General features: G+C 34.5%; 1 protein-coding gene across 1 annotated transcript in view; it reads right to left on the minus strand.

Annotated features, from left to right (window-relative positions):
- Positions 1–22928, minus strand: part of LOC138694717 (homeobox protein abdominal-A homolog) — a 381396-nt gene that overhangs the window by 37112 nt on the left and 321356 nt on the right. The gene's annotated exons all lie outside the window — the stretch shown is intronic.

Here is a 22928-nt window from a genome sequence, read left to right on the forward strand (position 1 = left end):
TTTCATGTTTCACTGCTCATAATTTCTAAGCTGTGATCAGATGTTTACATATGAATTTCATATTGCTGTAGAACAAGGACATGCCGTAAAATAAAAAGTTACATGAAGTTAGTAAATTTAATATCTTATTTAATAGTAATTATGAGTTACCTTTATTTTATTAATAATTTACAATTTACAGTTCAACAAACATTACTCGAAATTACTATTTTCCTTCGTGGCATTACCTATGATAGCCTAATTAGTCTTACTGATAAGCATGATGATGGTGACTACGAATGTGAATTTTTAATACCATCACCGTCATCATAATCATCATCATAAATTTCTTCTCATCTAAAGATAAAATGACTGATTTTTGACAAGCACATTCAAATGTGAAGATATAAAATTATGTGGGCAATTTCTATTGTAAATAATGCAAAGGGACAGATTATATACAATTCCCACGTCCCCTAATCCTTATTAAAAAGAGAAAACTGTTATTTTTCATGCTTGCACCATGTATTAATTTTCTTACACTAATGACTTCCAGGTTTCTGTTTACTAGAATTGTTACACCTAGCTCTGAACAAATCTGATTATTATTATTATTATTATTATTATTATTATTATTATTATTATTATTATTATTACTTACTGGCTTTTAAGGAACCCGGAGGTTCATTGCCGCCCTCACATAAGCCCGCCATCGGTCCCTATCCTGAGCAAGATTAATCCAGTCTCTACCATCATATCCCACCTCCCTCAAATCCATTTTAATATTATCCTCCCATCTACGTCTCGGCCTCCCCAAAGGCCTTTTTCCCTCCGGCCTTCCAACTAACACTCTATATGCATTTCTGGATTAGCCCATACGTGCTACATGCACTGCCCATCTCAAACGTCTGGATTTAATGTTCCTAATTATGTTAAGTGAAGAATACAATGCGTGCAGCTCTGCGTTGTGTAACTTTCTCCATTCTCCTGCAACTTATCCCTCTTAGCTCCAAATATTTTCCTAAGCACCGTATTCTCAAACACCCTTAATCTCTGTTCCTCTCTCAAAGTGAGAGTCCAAGTTTCACAGCCATACAGAACAACCGGTAATATAACTGTTTTATGAATTCTAACTTTGAGATTATTAGCTATTATGTTTCTATTCTCACAATTACCAAGTATCAGACATCCGCAAGCAGTGTATTATTAATTTTATGTAAATCCTATCTTTGTATACACGTAATTTCGTCCTACAGGACAAAAAAAATTCATATGTCTGGTAAAGGTTACAAATTCTTTTCTTTTCTGTAGGATAATTTCCAAGAATGACTCACTCAAGTTTCTACGAACATGAGCTTAACTCCGCTTTAGGTATCATAATATTATGAATGCACGGAAACTAGCTCTTTGTCCCCTTCAGTCTTCACGGCTCGTATGCGCAATGTCTATGTATTTTTCATAATGAAAAATATAAAATTTGATTTATCGCCACGTTTTTTCCTTGTACAACGAAAGCTATTTACGACTCTACAGTTAATCTGTAGGCGTATGTTTACGAAAGCTCTTTTATCTGACACTGTAACAAAAATGTTTGAAAAATTGTACATACGTTATCTCACATTTTAATATAATACGCCAGTAATCCTCACTAAAAATATAGTTAAAGTAAAATGTAAAAATATGACGAGTTGTGTGCTTTACTCGACAAAACGCTAAATATATTGCATGTCGGTATATATGTATTTTTGTTGAATTATCTGAACTGCAAGTTCACAGTGCGGAATTAAATTTATGGCTACTGAAGAGAAATATACGATGAAACCTTCTACTGATTAGGTAGGCCTATATTCTGATACGTTAAAAATCTGAGAGGCACTGATTGTCAATATATTTTACACGATAGAACAATGTAACCTTGGAATTTCTTGAGGGTAACGGGGATTAAAATTGGTCAGTTGGTGAAGGGACTGACTACATAGAAGAGCCAGGTTCGATACAGCCTTACTTTTGTAAGAGATGAACCTTTGAAGAAAATAAGCTGTAAATTGTATTTCACTGAGTAATATATATTTGTAAAAATATTTTATATCAGTGAAAATTATTCCCCTCTAAATAAATAAATAAATAAATAAATAAATAAACGTAGAAGTATGCAAGGATTTGATAAAGTCGCGTCGCTGTAGCTAAATAATTATATTTACAATTTTAGATAATCTATGTATGTAGCCTATGTATTTATTCACACTGCAATGGGTATATACCCGGTGGTAGTGGTAACTAATTACACTCAATAATGACAATAATAAACTTGTTAATTAAAAATACACTTAATAATAATACCAATAATTAATACTAACAATAAGACTTATATATAATCTAAGTCACTATATTAATAGTGCATGATATGTACCTATTTTTTCTACCCTTTTCCAGAAAAAATTGTTAGTGCAAACACTCGTGATGCTCCACTTCGATTACTGTGTTATTCTCCTTACTGACCTAAGCGTTACTTCGGCGCAGAGACTACAACGTGTTCATAATATGTGCGTCCGTTTCGTCTGCAATATTCGCCGGGCTGATCACGTAACACCATCCCTCGAAATGTTGTCCTGGCTCCGTCTAGAAGTTCGTAGGAAAATCCACTGTCTTTCCCTTCTCTTTCACATATTGCATTTCTCCACTCCTGTCTATCTTGCGTCTCGTTTTCAAAATTTATCCATCCATCATAACCTAGACACACGATCACAACACTCCTCAATATTATCCATTCCCTCCCACCGAACATCCTCATATTCATCATCTTTCACGTGGGTGTTCCTCGACTTTGGAATTCCCTACCGAGTAATGTCAGGGACTGTCAGACATCAAACCAATTTAAGAAGAGGCTAACGAAATATTTTTCTAACAATTCTTGTTAACAATAGGCTAATAGCTGTTTCAGGTTTCTCAATGTTTAATTTATCACAGATAAATATCTAAATTATCTCATTATTATTATTATTATTATTATTATTATTATTATAACTATTTCTTACCAATGTTTATTATTGTCACACTAACATTACTTATCCAACTTTCATTATTTACTTTCATGTTGTTTTATGGTCTAGATATTAATGTAATAACTATGTAAGCAATTGTATTCAATTAGAATTAGTCTGGCTGGGCGGAAGAGAAGGCCTACTGGCCTTAGCTCTGCCAGATTAAATAAATAAATTATTAAATTATTATTATTATTATTATTATTATTATTATTATTATTATTATTATTATTATTATTATTATTATTATTATTATTATATCTTATAATTATTTGATCGTGGCGGCAACAACAGGAGACTTGCGTAAGCTAGTTTCGACTCTTATGTCTTCCCCCTCCTCCTACACAAATCTCGACAGTGCAACTAAAACATGTAACAGAATACATGAAAGCCAATTTTCTTATTAAGTTCTTGCTTTAATTGATGTTAAACTGGCTCACAGTTAATACGTACTATAGCTCTGTAGAAGAATTGCATGAGATTCTTGAGCCTTGGTTTTTCTGAACCGACGCGTGCGAGGAAATCCGGACTGCACGAGATAATGGGTGGTTTCTATAGCTGCGAGGTGAACACTATCTCTCGTGTAGTCCGGATTTGTTCGAGGCGGGCCTCGCACCTCGCACTTCACATGCGTCGGTTCAGAAAAACCAAGGCTTAAAACAGGTATATTCTAATTGCTGGCATCACAAAACGTATAGACATTACAAATTAGAACCACAGCAAAAGAATCGTAGGTCAAGTAGCTTACAATGCAAGGGGTAAACATCGTCCCATAGAATGGAAATAAAAAAAATCTCCATTCAAGCCGGGAATCGAGCTACGGACCCTTTTGATTAGGAAGCATGTACGCTAGCTACACAGCCACGGCAGTAGACCCCATCATATTCAAATGAGGTGCAGTGTAATTATTTAAGTTGTGTCATGTAATTAATTAAGTTGATATGTAATTAATTAAGATTATATGTAATTTAGTTGATATGTAAATAAATTAAGGTGATATGTAATCAATTAAGATGATATGTAATTAAGTTGATATGTAATTAATTAAGGTGATATATAATTACTTAAATTGATAATAGTTGGGTGAAATAGAAGTACTTATAAGTTAGATTTACTTTTGCTTATTGTAGGCGGTATTACAGAATAGTTTTTATTTATAGTCCTAGGTTTATTGTATCTACTTATTTATAGTTAGAAATAAATTTACGTTTATTTTATTTTATTTCATTTTTTATTGCTGTAATTATTGTATTAATGTAATGGTAATTATTGTATATTATATATTACTGCCACCGGGTGTATACCCAATTGTAGTGTTAATACATACATACATAACATACATTACATACATACCTAGGCTACATACCCATACATACATACATACATACATACATACATACATACATACATACATACATACATACATACATACATACATACATACTGTACATACATACATTTCCAGCGTGAGAAAATGTTTAACGAAAGTTTTTTTTTCTCTTCGTCCTCAGTTCTAGATGGGACAAAAAGTTTTATGTTGCAGCACAGGTTAACTAGAAGTGACACACGTGAGAAATGAAGTGACATTTCTTATCGGGCGACTATGGTCGGAAGACAGTAACTAGCCGTAGAAGACCAAGTCTCTCTCACAGGGTTAAGTTCATTTCCGTGCCTACAGTCTATCATTAGGATCACAGACATTGGCTGAGAAGTTTTAGGAGTACGTCAGTAACTTAAACGGAAACAATATGGCTCTTACTTACAATGACTGAATTATTGCTACAGATTTGAAAGAAACGAACCATTAATTTTCAGTCAATAGCCTGTGACAAAATCTGTATCCTTCCCTTGGCCTTCGTAGACGTAATTCTTCATATTACCCCCTTTCAACCTGTTACAACCGCCTCACGTTTTTTTTTCCTTTTTTTTTTTCTGTGACTCGAACTACCCAGTTGATGTAGGAACGAAGTTTTCTACTTTCATTTGGTTCGTATCCAACCGTCTATTCAATATTTTCTCCTGTCTAACTTTAATCAAGTTGAAACCTGTTTCTTATTTAACAAACCTTCTAAGGCTACAAATATAAAATATTTTTTTCATTAAAGAATACTGAAGATTAAGAAAGGCTTATGACTTTGAACTAAATAAAATGATAACAACCGGATTCCAATTGATGTGCGGCACCATTCATCGAACAATGAAAAATAAAACAAGGGAGGAACAAGAATGAAGTTCTAAAAAACGATGGCTACATCTGTCATCTTATATAGATCAGAATCATGGGTGAATCTGAAGAGTATTCATAATAAAGTACAAAGTGCTGAAATGGCTGTTTTTTAAGAAAAAACAAAGGGATGCACAAAATTATATCACGTAAAGAATGAAGATACACTGAAAAAACTACAGATTAACAGATTTAATGATAAAATAAACAAATATCGCGAGAACTGATTTCAGCACTTGAACAGAATGCCGGGCACAAGACTACCCAAAATACTATTTCAATCCAAAGCAACAGGGACAAGGGACGTGGAGCGGTCTAAGTAAGAGACGTTGGAAGGAGAAACTGTGAAGCCGGAACAGGCGAATGCGCCTATCCCGTGAATTGGAGAAGAAGAATTAGAAGAAGATAACTCTGGAGTTCAGTCAGCAATGGTAAACATATCAGCACAATAATTATAAAACTTAAAAATCTATAATAAGCAAAAATAAAAAAAAAGGTAAGGGGAAGTTTTTAAGAAATCTTACAATTATGTCAGAACTATTAAACTTGCCATATTAGTAGGCCCTAAGCTAAAAAATTGTTTAATAATGGAAAAATTTCTGCTTAAAAATTTTCCGGAAAATGTTAATCACTACTGACAATGACGAAATCTGCCATGACCGACGGACTTGATTCTCGTTAATTAAGTTGAACTGGCTATCGTAGACGGTATAGCACTGGCTTTGTGCTCGAGGTTGCGGGTTCGATCCCGGCCCAGGTCGATGGCATTTAAATATGAAGAGTTCGCGGGAAAAACGATGAATGTCACAGTTTTGTTATGGTTGATATCATTATCTAATTTAATGGATCACTACGAAATTTAATATTGTTCTTATGAAAAATGGTAAAAAGGAGAATTATCGCCACGAATACAGTAATACTTTCCTTTATTTTCTATAGAAACAGCACTACATCTTGCAGTTATAGACTCAATTAGATCATTATCTAATCCTTAACAGAAATGTGACATTCGTTTTTTCCCGCGAATTCTTCATATGTTTAAATGCGACAGGCTCATATCAGTAGATTTACTGACATCTAAAAGAACTCCTGCGGGACAAAATTGCGGCACACTGGCGACGCTGATATAACCTCGACAGTTGCGAGCGTCGTTAAGTAAATTTTTTTTTTTTTTTTTTTAATTTTTCGTTAATTAATTCATTTGACCAGCTTAAGTTGTTACCTTCTCATAAATTGCAATGAAAGTTTAGAATTTGACGGTGGGTGTGTCAGAAGAAGAATTTTTTATTTTCAACTGTTCATTCAGACGTTACGGAACTGCTTGCAGATTCCACCATAAGGGTTCTATTTTCCATTTTGTGTAAGATATTATTCTCTTCGTTCACAATAACTACCTAATGAGTGTATACTTATAAGCGATATATGATGTGGAAGTTATTACATAGCACTAATTTTGATGATCGATTAAATTAAATATTTATAATCAAAGCATTTCCAAAGAGCCAATATTGCTTGGTACTGAAAACCACAAACCGAAGCACAAACTTTCAGCAGAAATGCATATTATCGGAAATTACTTCACTCACCCTTTTATTTTTGTTCCGACAATAATCGTATATTTTTTAAATCACCTTTCCCTCCCTCTTCATCTATATCTGCTCACACAGCTGCAGAAAACGTTACTATGGCAGAACAGCAGCGGAGGTAGGGCAGGGTCGTTATTTGAAAATGGTACTAGAATGGGTTAGGGGAGGCAAGATGGGTGAAATTGCATACACATGGGTTATAATACTCCACTACTAGTACATGCTAGCAGTACAGACTTCTCTCTGCTAATAATGCAAAGCATAGCAACATCGTACGTAGATAAATTGCAGTAATACAATTAGTGTAAAAAAGGGGGGACGGAGAAGCAGAATCTACAACCTGACGGGGAAGTGAAGGCGAACGATACGGAGGGGAGGAAGAGGTGAGGCGAGGGGGCGCCTACAGATGTAATTAGTAAATCAGCAACGAAGGCCTTTTTTAAAGCCACGAAGCTAAAGACGCTGCTAACGGATGAACACGCAGGTGCTACAGAAAAATTAAAATTACTCCCACAGAGGGCTTTGCTTTTAAAGAGTCCCGGGTTTGATTTTCGAACATAGTTCGAGTGGTAATTCGTAACACAATACTTAAGAATTTCAGTAAGTCAATCATAGGTGAAGTTATGGGGGGCGGGCATGGGGGGCACTGCCTTCCTAAACTTGTCTGAACTCATTTCTTTTTTATTAACGTTAGAAAATATTGAATTTAAAATATATTTTTTGCTTTTGTTTATGATCATGTTTCTGTGCTTAAATTGACGAATTAATGTCTTCAGATTATGTATCTGGACTATAATACTGTCTTTATTTTAAATTTTTGAATGTATAAGAATTTCTATACCTCATTTGAGGAATGGAAGCACTATAATGTTTCTTTTGTAACAGCCTGTACTCATGTGTTAGAAGTCTGCAGGTGTTCAGGCCGCTATTTGGAGATGAATGAATAACATACTGCACAACAATGCAGAAAGAAGAAAAGTGAACCCAGTATAATGTGTAAATTTACAGTAAAGACGAGATTAAATAAAATAATTTGAGTTTACGGGTGCTATTCATAGACATTTCGCTAGCCCGCGCTACGGGCGTGCTAAACTAGCCCCGGCTTTCGACTGGTTAGGTTGTACAGGATTCATATATCATATCATATCATATCATATCATATCATATCATATCATATCATATCATATCATATCATATATCGCTAACACTGGTTTATGAATACGAAAAACGTTAGTTCGCTGATCATCCACCGGAAGCCCGCGCTAAGAATGTCTATGAATACTGATTTCTTATATCTTCAGGAAAGCTTATTATAAAAAGTTCCTGTTAGCACTGTTATGTAGTTTTATTGATGTATGCACGTGTTTCTGTACGAGAGAGAAAAAGAGGGAGATTGTTTTAAATTATTTCCTATTATAATTTGTAGATCGACAGTTCAAGCCCTATAGAATTCGGTCCGAAACATCGCGGATATGGAAGTAACACTGTAAGAAATATTCCCCCCGAAAATACATTTATTAAATGATCATATTCTGATATATTGTACTGTACCACGGTCAAGTTACAGGGGGGAAAGGAGGTAAATGATGTCCCCCATAACCCCGTTACATGGGGATTCTATGGTTTTGCTTTGCCCCCCCCCCCTCCAAAGGAAACGGTTCTTTCTCCGCCTACGAAGTCAATGTTATGCCAGGATTTTGGGTTTGTGCACCGTGTCTTACAAGAACAGATCAACGAAAAAGTCATTATATTAATCATGACTGACAGTTAGCTCGATACGTAAGTGTGTCGAATGCCATTCTTTCACAAAGGGTAGATAAAAGTGTCCCCTACATATGCCATCAAAGTGCTGGGAGGCATAGAGGCAGAGCTTGGCACTATAGATAGATAGATTAGATTAGATAGATTAGATAGATTAGATAGATAGATAGATAGATAGATAGATAGATAGATAGATAGATAGATAGATAGATAGATAGATAGATAGATAGATAGATAGATAGATAGATAGATAGATAGATAGATTAGATAGATTAGTTAGATAGATAGATTAGATTAGGATAGATTAGATTAGATAGATAGATTAGATAGATAGATTAGATAGATAGATAGATAGATAGATAGATAGATAGATAGATAGATAGATAGATAGATGGATAGATGGATAGATGGATAGATAGATAGATAAGATAGATAAGATAGATAAGATAGATAAGATAGATAAGATAGATAGATAGATAGATAGATAGATAGATAGATAGATAGATAGATAGATAGATTAGACAGATTAGATTAGATTAGATAGATAGATTAGATAGATTAGATTAGATTAGATTAGATTAGATTAGATAGATAGATAGACAGACAGACAGACAGACAGACAGACAGACAGACAGATAGATAGATAGATAGATAGATAGATAGATAGATAGATAGATAGATAGATAGATAGATAGATAGATAGATAGATAGATAGATAGATACTGTAGATGGACAGACAGACAGATAGATAGATAGATAGATAGATAGATAGATAGATAGATAGATAGATAGATAGATAGATAGATAGATAGATAGATAGATAGATAGATAGATAGATAGATAGATAGATAGATAGATAGATAGATAGATAGATAGATAGATAGATAGATAGATAGATAGATAGATAGATAGATAGATAGATAGATAGATAGACAGGGAGACAGACAGACAGATAGATGGGCAGAGTTAGCTTGTAAACCTAACTGGGTTAGAAATCCTTTGACGTGTACAAAAGTTATAACCATGTATAATTTTGAGACCTTCACAGGGGTAATAATATCACCGCTAACGGAATTATAATCTTTTACAGATGTTAATCACAGACGGCGGTTAAGTGGATAATAAGCGCACAAACAAGAGAGTGGTGAATTATAGCCCTCATTCAACAGCCTTAGTGTTGCATCAAACGAACATAAATCAATTATACAATTATTTTCACTTCGTCTAAAGCCGTCGTCTATAAATCCATCGTAACCGTGTCAGCTTGAAAGGTACGTACCGTAAGCATTTCTTCACGTGCTATCACACAAAACAAGCAAGACTACAGTCCTGAATAATGCAATAATAATAAATTATTAAGGGCTGCAAATAATTATCATTTAATGCACCTTCTTCACACTTTGTGAACTGGGATAAAATGTAAGATGGATATTGGTGTTGCTTCTTATCTTTCGATTTCACTGTAGACCATCTCCATGAATTTGTGCTTCTTCAGTTTTTGTACTGTAGGCTATAATAATTATCTAGGTATCATAATGCTACTTTTCTGCTCCTGAGAATGCGTTCCTGCGTTGCTTCTCCGTTTACGCATTTGGTGTAGTGTTGGCATTTATTTGTTAATTTCCGATCTTTAGTATCAGAAAACCAAATTTAAAAAATTCTGCTCAGTATCAGAGATACACCGGCACGTAGAATACGTCACTCAGTTTTGGGAATGAAACTACAGTTGAGTTAGATGAATGTTATATTTTGTTTTCGGTTTGTGGGTCTATGGAGAAATAAGTAATGAAAGGACATTCAATATATATTTTCTCTCCAAATAAACCGACATTCCGAAATTAGTCTCAGCTCAACAAATATTTAACTATGGTTCACCACTTTAATATTGCATAACTCGTGAGTGGTTGCGCAGTTATGTAGCTGCTCTCGATATCGAGATATTACTGAGAGGCAACGAGGCATGGTTAATTTTATAATAAACTCCAACGCCATCATGCACGTAGCTAAGGGAGGTGGATCTTTGATCTTCAATCGTCACAGTACTCGAGACACGGGTAGGCTCCATTTCTAGCTTTCATTGCCTAAGCACAGAGCATGATCAAACTTGGTCAACGTAGGCCTACTACTGTGGGTAGGAGAGGGAGACATCTAACAAATGCGGGTCTCTTAGGTCATGGAATCGGTATGGTGTAGAGCACCAGCTGAGACATCACAAGAAAACGGACAAACACCTGGTCCCGTGGACGGAAGATACATTTCTTCCATAGTCCATGTCCGGAATCGAACCTCGGACCACCTGGTTGGGAAGGGCACACGCTATCCATATAGCCACAACAACGGACCCATATTATTGTAATAGTAACAAATTAGTGTAAATAATTCAAGTTTTAAAATATTTTAACCTAATTTCTCTAATACCTAGGGGGTGGATTTTAGCATATATGCATGTTTTATTTCTTAGTTGCAAATCGTATGCTACCATTATATAACTGCATTTCAAGTAGTTTGTAACCAAAGGTCAAGATTTTATAGTGTATATAATATGCATATTTAAGAAATTGTTGCATATTTCAGCTTTTAGCGTACATGAAAGCATATTTGGTGCTTAAACCAAGATTAAGAATAAGAAAAATGGAATACAGAAGAAACTCAGACATTGAAGTACATTACAGGAGTTATGTTTTATCTATTGCAATGAGAAGACATGCACACAGTGCACTGTTGCCGGCGAACCATTTTGAACAAATCCTTGGCAATTAACAAAGCATTAATATAAAGTGCATTTCTGACTCTGCAAATTTACAATATTAGGATGTTGTGATGGGTGAAAGTTGTGATTAAAAGAAGAGTAAAGTTATTCAAAACAAGAAGCCACCTTATTGTCTACTCCAAAGATTTTGTCACTAAAACGCTGCAATATGATTGAAACAGAAATTACAAAAAGTGTTCATGGGCTTCTTTGCAGCCCATAAACTCGAATTTCACAATTCGCCAACAGTAATATAGGCACGATAATGAAATTTTGTTTGTTTGTTTTTTTTTTTTTTTTACTTGTCAACGTGGCAAATCAGAATATTTCATTTTATCATAGTGACAGGTCTTAGTAACTTCGACAGTGTGTAGAGTGCATTGTATTTTAGAACAACTTAGCTGCAAGAATATTATTAATTTTGAATTAGTTTTGTGAACAATGCCTAACGAAAAATGTACTAGAAGTGTAGGCTACTACGCCTTTTGCAGCATAGTGGTTGTTCAAAAACAGTTTTCTTTCTTTCTAAATTTTATGGCATAGATATTCCACCAAGGAACCACCTCTTGAGTATACACAGAGGTGCCATCTATGTTTTGAAATTGTGTGCAGAGTTAAAATGTTGAAATAAATTGATCGAAGCTTTGTTATGATCCATGAAATGAAAAACATAAAAAATTAATTTGTGCTGCAAAGGGTTAAGCAGTGGGTTGAAGGGCACGCAACTTCAGCAACTGATGGTGTCTCAATATGTACAACAGAAAAAACCATTAATAATAGTAAATCACTTTTTTTAAGAGTGCGTATTTTATTTTTAGTGCATAATCGTGTTTTTTAAGTGAACATGTGAATTGTCGTTTTTAAGGCATATAAATCCGCTCCCTACTGATAACTGACAGCCTACGAATTATTGGTAAATAAACATCTGAGATTGTTCATTGCTGATCAGAAGCCTCGAGATGGCTCTGTTGAAGCATTTGTCAGGGAGTTTTTATAATGCTTGTTAGCATTAACACGACTTTTGGATAGGCTAATTTTACGTAAAACAAAAATAAAATAAAACAAGTTGTAGTGTCCAGTCGATCAGTCCTAATGAAATGGAGGAGTACACGAGAGCGGAATAAGCAGATCTGATTTTCGAATACGGATGAGCCAATGGGAACAGTAGACAAGCTCACAGATTGTATCGGGCTAAGTACCCACGTAGGAGACATCCGGCCCATACCATTTTTCCACGACTGTTCCAAAAGTTAAAGGAAGGAGGGCACGTGGTGCCAAATTACAATTCCATTTCCACACAACTATTTTTGCTTATAACTTTCGACTCAGTCATTTCCAGACCATGGTTCCTTATCTCAAATTGATATATGTACCCTTCGCCATCATCCCTGAAAGTTTGTAACACCAATTCGGAAACACCCTGTATATTACGATGATACTGCAATCACACAGTCTCGAAACAACGCACTTTTACTCTACAAGAGGCGAGAGTCACTGGTCACGAACTACACTGTACCTCACTGCTTTTTAACGCAATTTGAAGATCATTATTACAGTATAAAATGATCCGAAGCAATAAGACTCATGAAGTTCAAACAAAAGAACGGACATCAACACCTGGCCTGTTTTGTTTCCGCTCTAGTAAAATAAAGGCATTATCCCCCTGTCGTTAAAATTCTTTTAGTGCTTATAAATTATACCTCCACTTCACAGTGCTGCCACATTATCTATGTGTTCTTCAAATATTCTGAAACAATTCTAAGTTGTAAACAAACTTCTTTCTCTCTTCCCTCTCTTTCCGTCTCCAATTTATGTCAAATAAATTGATCCAATTTACAACGTAATTGTAAATGCCTTTTAAATAATATATGGCATTCAATACGAAGATTAGACGTAGAGTAGGGCTGTCCAAGTGTTAATGGTTGTGGATTTACCGTTAACAATCACGGAATTTCAGAGTCGACGACTTGAGTACAAGTGTATATTTATCTGGAAAGAGTAACGGTAAAATAAATATTATAAGACAGAATTTTTGTACGTGATCGAAAGTAATAAAACTTAATGAATGGAAACATTTAACTATGATGTACGATAAATGCTCTACTCGATTCTTACATTAAATAATGTAATTTTTTCTTAGAATTTTGTAAATAAAACCAATTTTGTATGACTTATTTTAAGTGAAAATGAATGTCAAACACTGAAAGCAGCTCCAATGTTCTTCTTAGAAACTTTTGTGGGAATTTTACTACGTTTAGAATGAAATATGTACGTGAAAAATTTGGGATGAATATGATTTAAATGGAGTGTTCCTGCTGTTCAGTACAACCCCTGACTACATATATATCAGAGTGGCCATTCCAATGTTATAAAATGGTAACATATAAAAGAGAACAACCACTAGGATCTCCACTGTAGAAAATGATCTTTTTGGTAACGACCGCTAGATGGAAGTACAGCTATAAGCTATTATTACATGCAATTTCATAAGAATTATAACTTGACTTCTTTTTGCAGTCGCTGAAAGGCAGAATAGTGAAATTTATAAAAGTTGTTTTCTTGAAAGTGCGTTAGGCTGATAAATCTGTTAATGTGATCAAGGATATAACCCTGTACTTAAACCATTTTCGACTATACGAAGATTCGCTGTGTATTCAGAACATACGCAGGCAACCTCACAATTTTATGGTAAGCTTTGTCTTGTAGGCAGCCTTCACTTGGAGGAAGCTGAATAAAATTTATTCAAGATAATAATAATAATAATAATAATAATAATAATAATAATAATAATAATAATAATAATACTTATGGCTTTTAAGAAACGCGGAGGTTCATTCCCACCCTCACATAAAACCGCCATCGGTTCCTATCCTGAGCAAGACTAATCCAGTCTCCCATATCCCACCTCCCTCAAATACATTTCAACATTATCCTCCCATCTACGTCTCGGCCTCCCCAAAGGTCTTATTTCCTCCGGCCTCCCAACTAACGCTCTACATGCATTTCTGGATTCGCCCATACGTGCTACATGCCCTGCCCATCTCAAACGTCTGAATTTAATGTTCCTAATTATGTCAGGTAAAGAATAAAATGCATGCAGTTCTGCGTTATGTAATTTTCTCCACTCTCCTGTAACTTCATCCTAAGCATCTTATTTTCATACACCCTTAACATCTGTTCATCTCTCAAAATGAGAGTCCAAGTTTCACAATCATATAGAAGAACCGGTAATATAATTGTTTTATAAATTGTAACTCTCATCTTTTTTGAAACCAGATTGGATGATAAAAGCTTCTCAACCGAATAATAACACGCATTTCCTATATTTATGCTTCGTTTAATTTCCTCCCGAGTGTCATTTATATTTTTTACTGTTGCTCCAAGATAGTTGAAATTTTTTACCTCTTCAAAGGATAAATTTCCAACTGTTATGCTTCTATTTCGTACAATATTATGGTCACGAGACATAATCATATACTTTATCTTTTCGAGATTTATTTTCAAACCTATCTCTTTACTTGCTGCAAGTAAAATTCCCGTATTTTCCCTAATCGTTTGTGGATTTTCTCTTAACATACTGTAGTCACATCATCCGCATAAACAAGTAGCTGATGTAACCCGTTAAATTTCAAACCTTCTCTCTTATCATGGACTTTATTAATTGTAGTAATAACAACAACAATAATAATAATAATAATAATAATAATAATAATATTATTATTATTATTATTATTATTATTATTATTATTATTATTATATACAGTAATATGTGCAGACTGTCAGTGTTCATTAGGCCCACTTGATTGGTCATATAATAGGATGAATTCCTCTTGAATACTAGGGTTTCAGTCCGTCTTGGGGATAAGGAAATAATTTGTTCTGCAGCAGAAAATATTTAAATACAATAGTACCTACTTTGTTGTCTGTTTGAACAAAGTGAAAGATGTGAACTCTGTTCGAACGTTTGAACTGACCGGTAACGGCTACGGTTAACCGAGTACCTTCGGTGCTCCGCTACCAAGCACATAAACCGCTAGAATCGAGTTACTCAACAGTTCTACTCTCTCCGTCCCCAGCTCTAGTATGAGTATGTTGTATGTACCGCTATCAAAGTTTTACTGTGGCTACCTTTACAGTGACTTTCCTCTGTCTCTCTTCCGTTGGCTTAGGCATTTGTTTATTGTGTCCACATTCTTATCGATGTTCCTGCACTTTAATTTAGAGAGTACAAATGTCAAATTTATTTCCGATTTCTTCATTTTTTTTCCGTATTCGTAAGTGTACAGTGAGTTATCCGACACGGAAATTTCATTTCTGATTTAATAGTAAATGTCCAGGTTTTGCAGGAAAAAAAGGGTTAGGCCTATTGCCACAACTGTATAATTTCTGAGTTTGTCTTGAGCCTTGTCTTTAATTATATCGTACACAGTGCCACATACCATACTGAATTCTATATTTGTTTCTCTTAGATATATTTGAAAAACTGTTCGATTTGGTCAGGTAACAAATTATGCTACAGTTTTGAACGAAAGGTAAAAATATTCGCTAGGTGTGAGTAGGGGAGAGTCGAGTAGTATCGGACATCGGGTAGTGTCGGACAGTGCGTTTCTTTCATCTATCACCATATGGTAGTACCTGAATGACATGGTTACGTTTCTCTATGCGACATCACAGAAACGTAATCATGTCAATCAGGTACTTTCATCGTGTGGTAGATGAAAGAAACTCACTGTCCGATATTACCCGATGTCCGATACTACCCGACTCTCCCCTATGATATTCATCAACTTTATACTGTTACATTGAATGTCATCAAAATCACTTCCTATTCAGTAAACAATAATTTATTTTTATAGGTAATAAAACATCGCTCGTTGTTAAACGAAATGTAGCTATATTTACAGAAGAGATTTCCATTGCAGAGATGCTTCACTGTATAATTTAGTTCCATGTTTGTACATCTACTCCACAAATCTTCTCTTGACGTACATTATATAGACCATTATAGCCTATAGTTAACACCTCCACATCAAAAGGAAACCTTATGATTTATGAACAGAAAACCGAGTGAAAGAACTCGAATATTGCACAATATCATTCTCACTATTGGAGTAAATGGTAATTTTTATTATAATTCTTGGTGTGATTTTTATGGCTCATCACGTGAAGCTGTATAGTACCTGCCAAAAATAGTTCAGCAGCATCACTAGTGAATGAAAAGTCATTAGTCGTTGACTAATAGTGGCAGTAGTAGTAGCAGTTACAGAACAGCAGCAGCAGTAGTAGTAGTAGTAGTAGTAGTAGTAGTAGTAGTAGTAGTAGTAGTAGTAGTACTGTCCGTACAAGTGGTTATGTCTCATCTCGGTTCCCCCACCCGTTTCTGTTAGCCCCACTGTAAAGACTAGTGACTGGACTGCCTTAGAGCTACTTCCTAAAAACATTTGCTGTTCGAAATTCATATTATTATACAACTATTTAAAATAACTTAAAGAAAAGGACCCCGTTAAGTAAGTGTCACGTGATTTCCCCAGTTTCGATGACTCTGCGACATAACTACTCGGACGTAGGCTACAGCAGCAGCAGCAGCAGTAGTAGTAGTAGTAGCAGTAGCAGTAGTAGTAGTAACAGCATCAGTGGGTTTGCTCCGAGGTTTTCCCTCAACCAATTGAAGCAGAACTGCTGTGTGACTTTCGGCGTTCGACCTTGGACTCATTTCGCAAGCTTTAGTTCACATATCATTATTCTCATTACCACAGCCTGGGTTAAGTTCATGGTTCAGCTACTGTACAAGAGCGCGACTGTTCGGTGGCAAATATCTCTCACAATATAAGTGGTAAGCAGGATGTGGCACAAGTCTTCGACGCCTCCTCTTTATAAAGAAAAAGTATTATTATTATTATTATTATTATTATTATTATTATTATTATTAGTAGTAGTAGTAGTAGTAGTAGTAGTAGTAGTAGTAGTAGTAGTAGTAGTAGTAGTAGTAGTAGCGTGATAGCAGAAGCTTCGTTTTATCCACGAAAGTGAAGTGGTCCAGTTAAAGCCTTGGTTTTTCTGAACCGACATATGCATGGTGCGAGGCCCGCCTCACACAAATCCGGACTACACGAGAGACAGTGAGTAATTTCTATAGCTGCGAGGTGCACAGACCTCGCACCTATAGAAATCACTCACTATCTCTCGTGTAATCCGGATTTGTCCCGCCTCGCACCTTGCATGCATCGGTTCAGAAAAACCAAGGCTTTACAGTCCCACATAGGCGACTCAAATTCTTTCAGGTCCGCAGCTGCCAATCTCTGACAGTAACAGTACCGCCCTAATTTCATCTCTGGAAGAGCAACACGGCAGATTTACAATCATACCTTTACGTCTGCAAATAATGTGAGCTGAACGTTAGAACTACATTAATATCGCCTTAGAAATGGAGAGTTTTATAGGAAATTACTTAATTATGTAAAAATATTGACTTAAGCTATTACAGCAAATGAATGACGAATCGAAATATTTTATCTACTTTATTATGATTACTCAGTAAGTTTTAATAAAAGAGGCAGTTAATTCAAGAAAAAGTGTAATATTACAGACTGTATTTCTTATGAAATGCAAGTGTAGCAATTCTTGGGAAATAGACAATAATATGACTAAATTAACTGTCATTTTATAACATTACAATTCGATTAATGTTGTTTTCATCCGACATAAACGAGTCAGATGCACATTTAAACATTTTAAATTAACTTGTGTTTACTTAACTCCGAGAAGAAATGTGCATACACAAATTTATTAGTATAAATATCCCATGCAGTTTGATATATTTACACATCTTCCGTGTTCTTCAGAACCTTCGACCAATTAACCTGCTAGCTTTAATGGCTATAATAACGATAGCTTTTTATGTTAACATTTACGTCATATCAACTGGAACATCGAAAATAAATAAAAAAAAATTGTTTCTTTTAATTCCAGAACTGGTTTACATTATCCTATACCGATAATCCGAACAACGGTTAAGGGGAAGTTATTTTGTAACCATTCGTTAGAACAAACACCACCAGCTTTTGTGTTTCAACAAGAAATTGCAATTATAATTAAAACGCTTTTATGTCCCTTTATACTTTAATGGCTTTTGAAGGAAATTACCGCAACATAAAACCTGTTCCATAAATCCTTAACAAATATAATTAAAACCTTTAAATACAATACGTAGAGCTTATTTCATGCGGCATGTTGAAACTTCAACCTTCTTTTTTATACAACTCATTTTGGCCTATGAAATTCTTTCTCGTAACGGAAAACGTTGAAGCTAATGTAAGGGGTTTGAACAACAGACTAGTTTCATAATATTTTTATAGTATATTATATATTACTCCTAATAAATTTATGAGATTGGTTAGCGTACAAAACAAACGGTTTGTCCCAATGTTCTTGCTAGCTACAACTGCTCATCAATTTTATTTAAACAAACAAGGTATCCTGCCACGCTACAAAATAAAGACTACGAAGGTTAGTTATATCTCCAGGAGGTAAAATGCTTTTACGTCTCTACTAACAATAAGCGTTTCTCATCCAGAGGATCAGATTAGAATGCGTCGTGCCTCGCCAGTCCCTCTTCCCCTCTCTTCTACCCTCTTTCCATGCAGCATATTGTGCCTTACAGTAAATGGATGGTCATATCTTCAAGATTCTGTTTCACTTTTGGTTTTTATTTATTTTCAAGGATATTTCTATTCCTTCTACAAGAGAGAAATAAATACTCCTTTCTCGTAGATAATGAGCTTACTCCTTTCTTTTTCCAGAGTTTCTCTTAGTTAGAAAAGTAAACATGCCAATTAAGTGAACTAACGAACTTCTTTCCACACGCTTGAACTTTTAAAGAACAAAATAATTACCAACCCTCTTTAATCAGTTATGTGGTTACTAGTCACATCTATTTCGACCGAGATTATAAAATCCTACATTCTACCATCGAAGTGTTCCTCATAATTTTCACAGGTAATTCCGTGATAATAAAAGTTGTTCAATTCAAAGTATCTGAATTGATTGAATGAAAGGTAAATTTTTTAGTGGAAAATACAAGTTTCACCAAAAATTGGAGTGAATTTCTTTAACTATTAAAAACTTTTTTTTATCACTCTGAGATAACAGAACAGAAACCATTTTAAATGCTTAAATTATTATTGGAAGTGAACGATAGGAAGACATACGGGCACAAGGGGAGAAAAAAATGAAAGGGTACTCCTCGAACCGCTGTAATTGCTATTTGTAAGTTGTTATTGTGAGCAGGTTGAGATTGTAAGGATTCTGGAATTTGAAATAAAATTTTGATATTTCTTTTTATTTGTGTCTTTATAGGCCTATGTTCTACATTTAAGCCTTGGTTTTTCTGAACCGACGCATGCGAGATGCGAGGTGCGAGGACCGTCTCTCACAAATCCAGACCACAGGAGAGATAGTGAGTGGTTGCTATAGCTGCGAGGTACGCAGACCTCGCATCTCGCAGTTATAGAAACCACTGACTATCTCTCCTGTGGTCCGGATTTGTGCGAGACGGGCCTCGCATCTCGCATTCGTCGGTTCAGAAAAACCAAGGCTTCAAAGGGATATTAACTTCCCTATCCCGTAAAGTGCCAATGTTAAATTTACTTATTTAATGAATCATTACCTATAAGCTCTAAAAATGATTTGAATTTTAATCTTGATATTTTTTATGTAAATGCCCCATTTTCAAAGTAACTATACATTGTGACTTAAGCAACGTTGTCTAGATATATTGCTGTCAGTTATGATAAATTAAATGCTACGATCAGACAAAATATTGTAGCCACGAAGAGATGTATGAACTAAGTCGAGTAAAAAGCATTATAACTAGGGGTGTGATCTTATGATGATTATTTTAACCTGATTTCGGTGAATAAAATGGTTTGATTTAGATTCATATTTCGTAAACAAAGCAATTTCGTGCATATTTCGTACCTTAAAGAAACTTATGCCTTTAAAACTAATAACATAACATTTTTAAAAATAGGTATCCTAGAACAGAATGTATAGGTTAGGTAGGCAGTTAGAAATTTTAATTAGACCTAACAAGATAAAAAAAATTCAGCCAATACTTAAGTTATTCATAAGGCTTACAGACAATTTAAGATATTTTCCATTAAAATCAGGGACAGAAAACATTTCGAATATTTGTCTCTCACCAATACATAGGCCTACTCGTAATTTGTGTGCATGACATGATCTGGAACGATAACTAAGTTAGTTATCAATTAATCTACAATTATACCCGAATTACTCCATGTTTGTAAATTATAATTTACTAACAAACTATTTATGATATAGGCCTTTTGCTAAATTTATTAAAAACATTTTCTACACATACGATGGTGTTTACATAAAAGGGCTTAACCGTCATTTTTTTAAATGTGACTTTTTGCTGTAATTATTGTAATTAATTAAAATTTAATTACAAAACGTGAAGATATGTTTCTCTGACAATTATGTTTACATTATTTCATATAATATAACTAACAATTGTGCGCTAAAAATTAATCAAAGCTGTTTGTGAAAAATTTGTATTTTGTCGGATAAGCCTTTTACCTGGACACCGTCGATATGAAATGCACACATGCATGAATTTGGTTATTGTATCACAGCTGGTTTCCGAACAATACTGCTTTGAATGTGATGTGTCATTTCACAGACTGGTAAGTAAAAACAGTTTTTTAGGCAGTATATGTGTGTTCAACACAAATTTCTAACACTTCATGACAGGCAATTGTGAAATGACCATTAAATATTAAATTGGCATATATTTGAATATTAGGTAAAGTTTTATTCAATAAACTGTAATTACTCCAAGTCTGTAAATTGTAATTTGATAAACTATTAATGATATACTACTAAATTTATTAAAACATTGTTTTTAGTAGGTTATTTTACGACGATTTATCAACATCTTAGGTTATTTAGCGTCTGAATGAGATGAAGGTGATAATGCCGGTGAAGTGAGTCCGCGGTCCAGCACCGAAAGTTACCCAGCATTTGCTCGTATAGGGTTGAGGGAAAACCCCGGAAAAAACCTCAACCAAGTAACTTGCCCCGACCGGGAATAGAACCTGGGCCACCTGGTTTCACGGCCAGACTCGCTAACCGTTACTCCACAGGTGTGGACAACATTGTTCTAAACATGTGTAATATATACAGGCATGAATTTGGTTAAGGTACCTTAGCTGGTTTTCCAACAACATTGCTTTGAATATGATGACTAGGGCTAGGATTTTGATGAAATTCTATCTTTTTTCTAGTAAGCCAGAAACATTGCTGCTTTAGTATTTATATGTTATTTGATAAACTCAGTGTTTTAAAATATATTTGTTAGGGCATTTTTTTTTCATTTTTTATCTCTTACAGCTCATAAGAGCGTTTTTTGTTTTATTCGGTCATTTTTGGGGTATTTCCATTTAATTTTGGCTATAAATCCCCATTATTAATGTAAAATATTATTTATTTCCTTCGATATTTTCTCTACATATTTTTTCAATTAATACCCATTATGTTTTATATTATTTTAATCGTTTTTCTACACAAATATTGTCATTTTAACGTAATACACCCCCACGTAATGGATCAGTCCAAACTACTCCTTCAATATAGACTCCTCTATACCTGCCAGTTCAGGATAAGAGTGACCTTGTGGTGGACTATATAGAACTACATCAGATAAAATATAAAAGTGTACTACTTAGAAAAATTAAATAAACTTGAATGTTGGCACTAGAATTTAATTTAAATTTAATTACTAGTCTGAATATTAGTATTCCTACTAAGCCAATAATATAAGATTAATTTTAGGGCATTTTAAGAGCATTTTTTAAAGATTTTTAGTTCATAAATGCATTGTTTTAGGACTTTTTTCATGATTTATAGGTCATCAAAATCCTAGCCCTAATGAGGAGTCATTTCATAGACTGGTAAACAAGAAACAGTTCTTTTTTACCAGGCAGTACCAGGTGATAACACAGATTTTTAAAACTCCATGATACGCATTGTAAAAGAGACAACATATATTAGATTAGCGTTTGTTTGAAGGTTAGATAAAGTTTTATTCAATAAATTATAACTTACATCCAAATTATCTCACTATATCCAAATTACCCCGATCCCCCTACGCACCAATATGAAATATTAAGTACAATAAAGGACGAAAAATGAATTAAATTTAAAAACGTAAGAAGTTCATGGGATCATCTAACAAAGTTTCACTTCCTTCATGTGGCTGGCCAGGGATCGAATCCAGGCAGCCTGGATGGAATAACAGTGCGCTATCGTATAGAGGAGGACGAAATTATACTATATAATGATTCAAAATATTGTCCAAGATAAGAGTAGAGTAGGCTCTAATGTATGACATGTGTTCAAATATCAGAACAGATCAAATATCAACATAATATTTTCTAAAGGTTAATAATATACCTACATAATTATAAAGGGTTCATATTTTTTATATCGGGGATGAAGACTTTTTTGTCAGTGAAATTAAAGATTTTGTGCCCCAGTATCTTCGACAAAGCAATCACGAGCAGATA

This window comes from Periplaneta americana, chromosome 2 (genome assembly GCF_040183065.1).
Source record: "Periplaneta americana isolate PAMFEO1 chromosome 2, P.americana_PAMFEO1_priV1, whole genome shotgun sequence".
NCBI lineage: Eukaryota > Metazoa > Arthropoda > Insecta > Blattodea > Blattidae > Periplaneta > Periplaneta americana.